The 12,017-nt window shown below is 42.9% G+C and overlaps 1 pseudogene; it reads left to right on the forward strand.

The window, feature by feature from the left end:
- The window catches only part of LOC135219938 (threonine synthase-like 2), a 59,985-nt pseudogene that overhangs the window by 13,220 nt on the left and 34,748 nt on the right, over positions 1-12,017 (forward strand).

Genomic DNA, 12,017 nt, shown 5'->3' on the forward strand with positions numbered 1-12,017 from the left:
TAGGTATAGGCTAGTACAGTATTCTCACATTACTATCGTATTATAATATAAACATAGTGATCATGCGCAATTTGCATTGTTTAGGGTTTTGTGAACATGGACAACGATACCGTTTGGGAATTTTTGTTTAAGGATCAATTTCCATTTAAAGATAACCATGGAGGAGCATTTCACTCCATCTTCCATACACATTAAAACAACAGTAAAATGCATTCTTTCATAACCAGTAGTCTTGATTGAAATACATTATTCCCTCCAATTTTATTTACAGTGGGCCCCACATATTTGTGGGGGATGCGTACCAGACCTCCATATTCATGGAGGATGCGTACCAGACCCCCCCCCCCCCCCCACCCACCCGAATAGCTAGAATCCGCGATACTTGAAACCCCTATAAAATCACTTAAAACTGTCTATTTTGTTAGTTGAAAATCAAGAAAAACCCCACTAAAAATGTTTTATCCAGGATTTTTTAATAGTTTATCACAAAAAGTCCCTTTTATGTTGAAATTGATATGAAAATACAGTAATTTGTGGGATATTTTTAGTAGAACAATACTGCAAATAGGCAAATTTCCCAAAAGTAAGGCCCATAGAGGAATCCGCAAATACGTACATGAGTCCATGAATGCAGAGTCCGCGAGTACGGGTGGTTTACTGTACTGCCATTAACCGAAACTCAGTGACATAAGGACCATAAATTGCAAGAGTTTTAGTTAATGGCAGTTGTTGCTTATCAGCAGTTCAAACTCAAGAAAAACCCACTAAAAACACTTATAACTTTTTTTTTTTTTAATGTAGTTTTATCAGAAAAAGTGCATTTAATCATGAAATTGAGAAGAAAATTAAATAGTTTGTGGATATTTCTCAAAGCAAAATACTGTGAGTAAGAGAATTTCCCATGAATAATGGGCATATACGGTCTATAGAGAAATCCGCGAATAGCGGGGGTCGACTGTACTCTGTTACTATTTATCCTCACTGGACCCGCACATTTTATTTTGTACGGGGAACGAATTGAAAACCAGGATCTCCAGCCAGGCTTATGTGGCTGATCTCCTGCAATGGAAGAGATTTGACAAGAAACACAAGAAGTTTAAGAGCTGCTAGCTGGTGTCCTTGGAGAAGGATCTTTCTGGAATCTTAATGGCAGACTGCCCTGTCCATCCTGCTGATCCTCCTTTAGTTCAGTCCAAGGGGGTTATGGAGGTCCACCACAGTCTTACCTCAATCCAAGGAAAGAGAGGTTCACCCAGAACCAGTTAGTTTCTGAGTGGCATCTATTGACTCCAGCCAGATTCCTTAGAGAGAGTTGGGATATTACTGCATCCATTCTCTTCAGGACCAGATTGGACCAAAGGTTTACCATCGTGGGCTAGGTGGGTAACTGTCTTACTTTCAGACAGCAGAAGGAGTATATTTTTTCCACTAGTGAGTTAGAGGTGGAGAAACCAGCCTTATTAGACTGGCTAGACCAAGGTGAATTTCTTGTCCTGAAACAAGAGAATTCACCTGGTCCAGGATATAAAGCAGTTTGCGGATGCAGCCACACAGTTTCTTTTTTCTAGGTCATTGTGCTGCCTAATCAGCCAAATACTTGGTGGAACTGCATCTGTAACTCAGGATATTAGAATTCTTGGGCAGAATACCCTCTCCTCAGAGCCGCCTGGGGATCGTTCAAGCACTCAGGTATACGATCTGTTTATTCCTAGTACTTTACCGGGCTCGTATGCCTCTGAGGATGGTTTGGGGGGGGGCAGAGAGAGCACGAACCTATTTTTGCATTAAAAAATGCAAAACAGTTTGAAAGGGTTATGATGTTTATTAATAATCTGTCATTTGCTGCATTGTAGAACCGGGCCATATAACATCTGTGTGTAGTATAGAGCATTTCCTGAGTACAAAATTACAGGTAGCCATATAAAGAAAGAATTTATGTATCTATGTATTGTTCTGAAATTATGATTGCATTTAGCCTTGCAAGTTCTTGTCAGTAAAGATATCATGTGAGTATAAGTTGTCAGTCTTTAAAATGTATCAACTATGTAATGAAGTAATTATAATAACAAATAGTGTACAGATTATATAGAAATCTACCCTAATGAATAAATGTGTTCTTGCCAGATATCATCATCAGTTCCCTAAAACGGTTTCGGATTCCCGAAGTGGTTCGAATAGAAAAGCTGAAAGGAGGAAATCAATATCATAGAACTCTTCCATGGCACCACGCTTGCTTTCAAAAGATTTAGCTCTGTCTGGTGTTGGTGGATTAATTGATCACTACTTAAGCAAAAGGAACAAACACATAATTATTCTTATTGGTAAGATGCCCATGCTTTCATTTTCAAGAAAATATACTTAAAAAGACACTGAAATTGGATCAACAGTGAGTATATGAGACTTTGGAAGAAAATTAATAAGTTTCAACCAAATCCCTATAATATTCCGTAACATTCTCTTGAAATATAGCTTATTCTTAAAAATGTAATTGTCTCAGCATACTGTCAGTATTAATTTAGCTAATTTCTTTTACATCAATTGTTAATCTACTGGTTTCAGGCACTTCAGGTGATACTGGAAGTGCAGCTATTGAAGGAGTAAGAGGTCGGAAAGGAATAGACATAGTTGTTTTTATTGCCTGATGGACGCTGTAGTATGATCCAGGAACTACAAATGACGACTGTCACAGAAGATAATGTGCACGTTTATAAAGGTCATTTGATTGTAAACTTCTTTGAATGCCTTTAAAACTGCCCTCATGATTGCTGACTGATATTTTTTTGGTTTTTACTGGATAACAGCATAATTAGACTTCACATCATACAGAAAGAATAATGTAAATAATGTCATGACTGCTATTTTAGATGATATCTGCTAAGAGAGACCTTCATTCTTGTAAGTTGCTCTTTAGTATGTAATTATTCTTTTTACCGTTTATTGAACAGGTATTTTTTAATATCAGTCACTTTAATTTTAGAAAATTACTTGGTAAATATACCATATCCAAAGTACTAATTATGGACATTAATTTTCTTCTGTGATTAACAGTGGAAGGAACTTCAGATGACTTAGATGAGCCAATCAAACAATGCTTTGGAGACCACAAAAATTAGTATCCAAGCATAATCTGATCTCCATAAATTCAATTAATGGGACGCATCATGGTTCAAGTGGCGCATTTCTTCTTCAGTTACTACCAGCTCTGTTCAAAAATGTAGGGGCACCTGTAGAAGAAAATTGTTGTCCCCACTGGAGCGGCGGGCAATATACTGGTGTGATATGATTATTTTCCTTTTAAACCACATTTATTTCTTTGCTAAAAATGTTTGTGCTTAATTTTAAAAAACAAGTGTTTTCCTATTATTAATCTTTTTTTGTTTGTTGCACTAAATTCCACATCCCACAGTCCCTAGAGGAGACTCCATAAGACAAGACCGACCAATTTCAAAGAATTCTTTTCTAGTTGGTTCTTTCAAATGGAGACTGCAGTATCTGCAAAATTTTCCCTTACCTTACTACGTACTGCTTTTGCAGATACTGCAATTGGGACGCACTATTATCAACCTGTAGATGTGGCAACAGCATGCTGCACACAGTGTTCATTATTGTGTCAACAAAGCACCTTGCATTATACTTTGTTAGCAACTGTTAGCACACAGCTAGAATTTTTACGTATGTAAGTGCTCCAGAACATATTTGGTCCTGATGGGGAGCAACAAACTGAAGCAAGCTAAGTACAAAAGGTTAAGAGGTTAAGTTGTAGTGTAAGTTTTCAAACATCTAACTCACCTGTTAGTTATATATATAGCTTACGTCCCTGACGTCACGGCAGAATTTCAAAACTCGCGGCAATCACCGATTGGGTAGTCAGTTGCACCACCTGTGCGCCCTCTACTCAGGTACATAGAACCATTCCAACTATTCCTCAGATCTTCCTGCCACCGCTACGGTGACATCGTTGGAACTTCGCTCTCTAATTAGCCACGTGTTTTTTGCAGTTGTTTTTGGTGAAGTACACTTTGGCTTTGGCTTTCGCTTGATTTGGATTTTGGATTTGGACTTTTCTTGACTTATTCAGATATTGTTGGTTTTGACACTTGCTTTTTTTATCTCTCTTTTGATAATTCTCAACATGACTGACTCTGCATCGAGTGTGAGAATGTGTGTGAAAGGTTGCAAGACTCGGCTTGCTAAATCTTCTATAGATCCTCATTCTATTTGTACCAAATGTAGAGGTAAAGTTTGTGAGTTGGGTGATAGGTGTAATGAATGTGTGGACTTGCCTGAAACTGAATGGATTGATTATTACCGCTATGTGCGGAAATTAGAAAAGGATAGAATAAGGAGAGCGAAGAGTACTACTATGTCTCGCTCATCCAAGGATAATCGAGGGATAGACAGTTCTCTATCTATCAACGTACCTTTTGATCCTTCGCATGTAGTAGCAGTACCAGATCCAAATACAGGAGCAGGTAAGAGTCCAACATTGAAGGACATGATGATAGCCATTCAAGCCCTTGGACAATGGGTAGAATCCCTTGCAGAGGATAGGGAGAAATTGTGGGCTGATGTGAGAGATCTGAAAGTGGCTAGTCATTTAAAAAGTGCAAGTGTAGTGGAGGGTGCGCCCCGCTCGGACCTGTCGTGCTCCTAGTCCTAGACCTCTTCCAAGCTCACCAACCCCTGTGAGAAGGAATGTCGACCGACGAAGGGAGGCGAGAGGTTTTGGTTTTGGCTCCCGAGCGGACGTCCCCTCAGCGTACCTGTAGACGAACCCCAGGAGGCTCACCTCGCCATTGGAAAGGCGAGGTTAAAGTGTTTTCTTCGTCGTCTGAAGACGCAGTACCCAGACGGGGCTGGCGTCAGGACTTTGAAATCGAGACCCATTGAAAAGACAAACATCCAGTAGAGCAGGACGCCGAGCGTCAAGAACTGCCAGGATGTAGTCATTGGAGCAGCCCGGAGCGCTTCCCTTCCCGCTCCGATATTTGCTCTCCTACCAAGCCAAGACACAAGATGTCGCACAGGCGGCCGTCGTCTTTTGGTAGGAGGCAAGGAAATATCGGAGTGGGGGAGGCCTTCGGTGCCAGCAGCAACTCCGGAACATCTCCCTTTCGACTCCGATGCTTGCTCTCCTACCAAACTGAGACGCAAGATGTCGCACAGGCGGCCGTCGTCTTTAGTGGGAGGAAAGGAAGTATCGGACGGAGAGAGGCTTTCGATGCGTGCTGCAACTCCTGATCGCTTCCATTTCGACTCCGATGCTTGCTCCCCTACCAAGCTAAGACGTAAGATGTCGAACAGGCGGCGTCGTCCTTTGGTAGGAGGACAGGAAGTATCAGACGAGTGGATGCCTTCAGTTCATGCTCCAGCTCCTCGTGCGGATTGGCGTTCTCCTCAGGACGTTCGTCTTTCACCGAACATGATGAAGAGAGAGAGATTGAATTTGCGGCTTCCCCAGTTTGTCTCCAGCAGCAAGAAGCTCCGCAGTTTTCCTTACTGCAATTACTGAGCTCTCTTCTTTTATGCATGCTTATCAGCCTACCACAAACAAAGAGGATGCCAAGCAAAGCGTTCATCATAAACTTGGACGAAAAGCTGGACGCCAGGACGTCATGCTTCTTAAAACTGGACACCAGGAAGACGACAGACGTCAATACTCTCATCAACATGACGCAGAACGTCAAGGCCCTGGATGCCAGGAAGCAAAGAGTCGACACCAGGATGCCAAGCGTCAAGATTATGGACGCCAGGACACCAGGCGTTAAGTTGCTGGACGACAGGACTCCGTATGTCTAGAGGCTGGACGCCGAGCGTCGAGAGGCTGGACGCCAGGAAGCCAGGCGTCAAGATGCTGGACGCCAAAACTCAAAACATCAAGAGGCTGCAAGCCAAGATGCTGAACGTCAAATACTGGATAAACATGACGCCGAAGGTCAAGAGTTAGACACCAGGAGGTCGAGCGTCATGATTCTCGACACCAGGACTCTTGCAGGCGACAAGAATTTTCTTTGAAAACACCGACGAAACATGACATAGCGACGTCGGTTATGGGTAGATCGGAAGAGGGGAGGGATGACTCCCCCCCTTCTCCTTTTGGTCATTAGAAGACTTGTTCAACGATGAAAACCAAATGGACTTACAGCCTTCGTCGGACTTGAAAAGAATAATGAAAGTTTTCACGGAACTTTTTTCCGGAGCACTTTTTTTTCCAGCTGCCCCTCGTTCCCCACCTTCAGAGTTCACTCTGGGAAAGACATCTAGGAAGTCCGACTTCACAAAGATGGTGTTTGTCACGTTCTTCGAAGAGAGCATTGAAAATCTTGAAGGAATGGATGACACGAAGAGAGACCAAGGAAAGGCAGTTTTCTCATTTCCTCCGGCCAGATTAGCGTCCAGATCTAGCATCTGGTACAATACTGGAGAAGCTCTCGGTCTGGGAGTTTCTGTTTCTTCTCATGGGACTTCTCTTGTCGACGCTTCTCGTCGGACGGCCATGGGAAAGACAAAGGTTTTTTGGTCTTCCTCCGAGATGGACCACCTCCTCAAAGGGATTTTTAGAGCCTTCGAGGTGTTTAATTTCCTAGACTGGACTCTGGGATCGTTGGGAAAGAAATTAGAAGCCTCCAAATCTACCGACACGGAAGAACTAGTTCATCTTGTATAGACAAAGCACTTCGAGACGGATCTAACGAACTTGCTGCTCTTTTCTCGGCGGGAATCTTGAAGAAAAGGGCTCAGTTGTGTTCTTTTCCTTCGAATGGGGTCACACCCATTCAGAAAGCCAAGTTACTCTTTGCCCCCCTTTCCACTCATCTTTTCCCTCAAGAATTGGTTAAGGAAGTCTCTTCTGCCTTAACTCAAAAGGCAACGAAAGATCTTATGACAAAAGCAGCAAGGAAGGTCTTACCATCAAGTTTCAGTGCTCAGAAACTTAAAGAATCTAAACCTCTACCTCGAGTTTCTCGGCCTTTTCGAGGTAGATCCCTTAGTAGAGGGAGCACAAGACCGGTGTCAAGGGGTTCTAAGAAAAGAGGCTTCAGACAAGGGCGAAACAAAGTCTGACAACAATCCTCTTCCGACAGCAGTAGGAGCCAGACTTTCCAACTTCTGGCAAGCATGGGAGGAAAGAGGAGCAAATCCCTGGTCGATTCAGCTTCTCAAGGAGGGATACAAAATCCCTCTCTTGAAAAAACCCCCTTTAGCAGAAAGACCAATCGATCTGTCAGCGAGATACAGAGAGGAAGCCAAGATCCAAGCATTACAACAAGAGGTTTCTATGTTGCTTCAGAAGGAGGCAATAGAAAGAGTTCAGAATCTGGAATCTCCAGGGTTTTACAACCGCTTATTCCTGGTTCCCAAGATGTTAGGGGGGGATGGAGACCCATACTGGACATGAGTGCCCTGAATGTTTTCGTGAAGAAAACAAAATTCACGATGGAAACAACGAAATCAATTCTAGCCGCAGTCAGCAAAACGATTGGATGGTTTCGTTGGATCTTCAGGATGCTTACTTTCACGTCCCTATCCACCCGAACTCCAGGAAGTTTCTTTGGTTCGTTTACAAGGAAGAAACGTACCAATTTCGAGCTCTTTGCTTCGGCTTAAACACCGCCCCTCAAATATTCACGCGGTTGATGAGCAACGTAGCAGGAATGCTACACAAAGATCGTATCAGGGCCTCGCTGTATCTGGACGACTGGCATCTCAGAGCCCACTCCTACAACTGCTGTCTGGAGAATCTTCACAAGACGATTCGGTTATCGGAGGACCTAGGCCTTCTGATAAACCGTCAAAAATCCCAACTGATCCCATCCCAAGAAATCTTGTATCTGGGTATGAGGATTCAGAGTCAGGTTTTTCGGGCTTTTCCGTCATATCTCTTCCTGTGAGGCCCATTTTCATTTATCGCCTAACTTTATCTTCCGGTTATTAGTTAATATCCATCTTCCATTTTCCTCTCTTTTGCTTCAACTAACTTCGAGTACTACTGCCTCTCTCATCCCTCCCTTTTCTCCCTCCAAACTCTCCAGAGGACAAATTGAGAACGAAACAAGCCTTAGAAAAGTTGCAAAAATTCCTAAAGAAACAGAAGTGCTCCGCGAGGGAATGGATGAGTCTTGCTGGGGACCCTTTCCTCGCTAGAACAGTTTATCTCCTTAGGAAGACTGAACCTGCGTCCTCTTCAATTCCACCTCAATCGGCATTGGGGACAAAAGAAAGACACTAGAGGCAAAGTGTATTCCAGTTTCGGACTCCATGAAAGACTGTCTACGGTGGTGGAACGACCCTGTCAAGCTCCAGGAGGCCTTTCCCTAAAACAGAGGAACCCAGACCTAGTGTTGTTTTCCGACGCCTCGGACTCGGGATGGGGAGCAACACTGGGAAGCTGGAGGTCTCGGGCTCCTGGAACAACGAACAGAAAACTTTCATATCAATCAGAAAGAACTGACTGCAGTTTTTCTAGCTCTCAAGGAGTTCGGAAGTGCACAACAAAGTGGTGCAGGTCAACTCCAACAATATGACGGCGTTTGGCCTACATCAACAAACAAGGCGGAACCTACTCCGAGTCCCATTACAAGACGTCAAGAGAGCTTCTTCTCTGGACGAAACAGAAAAGCGTGACATTATTGACGCGCTTCATTCAAGGGGAGAAGAATGTAAGAGCAGACATCCTGAGCAGGAAACATCAAGTCTTGGCGACAGAGTGGACTCTCCATCAGGAAGTCTGCAAGAACCTATGGCGAACCTGGGGTCGCCCATGCATAGACCTCTTCGCCACAGCGCAAATGAAGAGGATGGGGACTTACTGCTCTCCAATCCCAGATCCCGAGGCAATCCACATAGACGCGTTTCCTCATGAATTGGGATCATCTAGATGTGTACGCCTTCCCGCCATTCAAAGTGGTACACAAACTAATGCAAAAGTTCGTGTCTCACGAAGGCACCAGGGTGACTCTAGTAGTTCCCTTCTGGCCGACAAGAGAGTGGTTCACAGAGGTACTGGAATGGATGGTGGACACCCCCAGAAGCCTTCCGTTAAGAAGTAGATCTACTCAAACAGCCCCACATGGAAAGGTATCACCAAAACCTCCAAGCTCTTCAACTAACTGCCTTCAGACTATCGAAAAACTCACAAGAGCTAGAGGATTTTTGAAGGAGGCAGCTAGAGCTATTGCAAGAGCAAGGTCTTCCACCATTAAGGTATATCAATCCAAGTGGGAGACTTTTAGAGGATGGTGCAGGGACAACTCCATTTCCTCTTCCAGTACCTCTGTGACTTAGATAGTAGATTTTCTGCTATACCTTAAGAAGAGGCGTAATTTTTCAGCTTCTGCCATTAAGGTTATAGAAGCATGCTAGCAGCGGTCTTCAGGCATAGGAACCTGAATTTATTGGATGATAAGGATCTACAAGACCTTCTTAGATCCTTCGAGACCACTAAAGAAAAACTACAATCTTCACCAGCTTGGAATTTGGATGCAGTTCTAAAGTTTCTCATGAGTGATAGGTTCGAACCTTTAGGAGGAAACATCATTAAACGGACCTCACCATGAAAACTCTCTTCTTGATAAGTCTAGCAACAGCAAAAAGAGTCAGTGAAAATCCAGGCCTTTAGGCAAAACTGTAGGTTTCAGACAGGGCAAGGCTATCTGCTCTCTGCAGCTAGGACAAACGAACGCCCTTCTCAGCCCTGGCCCAAATCGTTCGAAATTCCAAACCTGTTGGATCTCACAGGTGAGGAAGCAGAAAGAGTTCTTTGTCCGTAAGGGCCTTGAGGCATTACCTGGAAAGAACGGAAAAATTACGAGGGCAATTCAGAGGGGCTTTGGTGCTCTGTCAAAAAGCCCTCTCTGCAAATGTCAAAGAATGCGTTATCCTTTTTTATAAGACAAGTAATTGGGGAAGCACATTCAGCAATTAATGAAGCGGATCTCAAATTTCTAAAAGTTAAAACTCATGAGGTTAGGGCTGTAGCAACCTCGGTAGCTTTTAAAACAAAATAGATCCCTTCAGAATATCCTGGACGCAACCTTCTGGAGGAGCAAGTCGGTATTTGCGTCGCACTATCTTACTCAAGTGCAGACTTTGTATGATGACTGCTACACACTGGGTCCGTTTGTAGCAGCTCATTCAGTAATAGGAGAAGGAACTACTCCTTAAAAAACCACATATACCAATACTCTGTTCTTACCTTGGGACTATTGAAATTTTTTGTGGTTGTTTGTGGAGACTGGACGCAGTCTTCCGCAATCATTGATCCTTAGTCAGGTGGTCAACTTGTTCCTTGGTAGCGCCCGGAAACAAGGGTATTGTAGGGAGTCTAGTCACATAGAGGTTTGACCGGTTGACAGTCTCCAAGAGGTCTTCAGCCCCCTGAGAGGATTGCTGGATCACATAAGGAAAGCAGACATAATGAATCAGGATATCATTGAAGTCAGCTTCCTTAATAGGTACGAACCCTTAAGTTTGTTTTGATTAACTCTTATGTCAGTTCCAACGATGATAGCTGTCTCTGACCCTCCACCAAAGGTGTCAATCAGCTATATATAATTACCAGTGAGTTAGATGTTTGAAAATGTTATTTTCATGATAAAATAAATTTTTTGAACATACTCACCTGCTAGTTATATATAATTAAATTCCCACCCTCCTCCCCTCTAGAGACTATGGGCATGGAGGATCTGAGGAATAGTTGGAATGGTTCTACGTACCTGAGTAGAGGGCGCACAGGTGGTGCACCTGACTACCCAATCGGTGATTGCCGCGAGTTTTGAAATTCTGCCGTGACGTCGGGAACGTAAGCTATATATATAACTACCAGGTGAGTATGTTCAAAAATTTATTTTATCATGAAAGTAACATTTTTAGTTTTAAAACATTTTTTATTAGTAATGTATTTCGCTGACTTTAGGAGCCGATGTCTCCTGCAGAACCAGAATTAAGTTTTCTTTTAAGCCACTGTATTTGCTAGCTGACAAACAATGTTTTATTACATTAAAGTAATACTTTTTAAACAGTGCTGTCCTTAAAGAGCTTTGGTATACGTATGACCTTCTACCTTAATAGTTAGGGATCCCAACTAGGGTCCACCTGAGCTACTTAGTAGTTATGCTAAGCTACACTTTCGATCATGTTCAGCTTCCAAACCTTGGTGTTAAGTAAAACCAATTGGTAAATTATAGTAATTAATTACCAAGCTGAATAGTTTTTTCGAGATAATGTTTCCTATTTAGCATTAATATCAGGGAACTTGTGTCAGAATAGACGAGAAAACACTAAAAGACAATTATTATAAAATATAAAAAGTAACTTATTTTGAAAACCTACAAGGGCCTGCCATAGAGGGAATCTTCCCTGTAGAGGGTTGTACATAAAACCAAACAAAGGAAACAAAGTGAAGTACAGGCAGTCCCTGGGTTACGTCAGGTTCGGGTTATGTCAGTCTGGACTTACAGCGCTTGCCTCATGGTGCTGTTAACCACAATTTTTCAGTGCCATAAGTAGATTTACGGCGCCGTTATATGCTTTATGGCACTGTAACCCAGACTTACAGTACTATTCATTCCCATTATATTTTATGATGATTCAGGTTAAGAAGATTTTTGGCTTTCAGTGCCCTTCCAGGAACAGAACCCCAGCTGTAACCTGGAGACTGCCTGTATGTATATTGCTCCGCCACTGGCAGTATCACTTAGTAAAACGTTTCTAAACTTTTACAATTGTACTTAACCCTTAAACGCCGAATGGACGTATCAAACGTCGAGTCAAAATCTCCCCCGATTCCGAGAATGGACGTACCATACGTCGGCTCAAAAAAGTTTTTTTTTTAAAAATTCGCGGAAAAATACCTATAGGCCTACCAGCCGAAAACTTTTGAATCACGCTCCTTGGGGGATGCTGGGAGTTCACGGATCAAGGCGTTGTTTTGTTTACAATCGTTACGCAGGCGCGCAAGCGCGAATTTCTTTCTTATAGCACTAAAAAGTATCAGTGACACATCTCAAAAATTATTT

This window comes from Macrobrachium nipponense, chromosome 1, assembly GCF_015104395.2.
Source record: "Macrobrachium nipponense isolate FS-2020 chromosome 1, ASM1510439v2, whole genome shotgun sequence".
NCBI lineage: Eukaryota > Metazoa > Arthropoda > Malacostraca > Decapoda > Palaemonidae > Macrobrachium > Macrobrachium nipponense.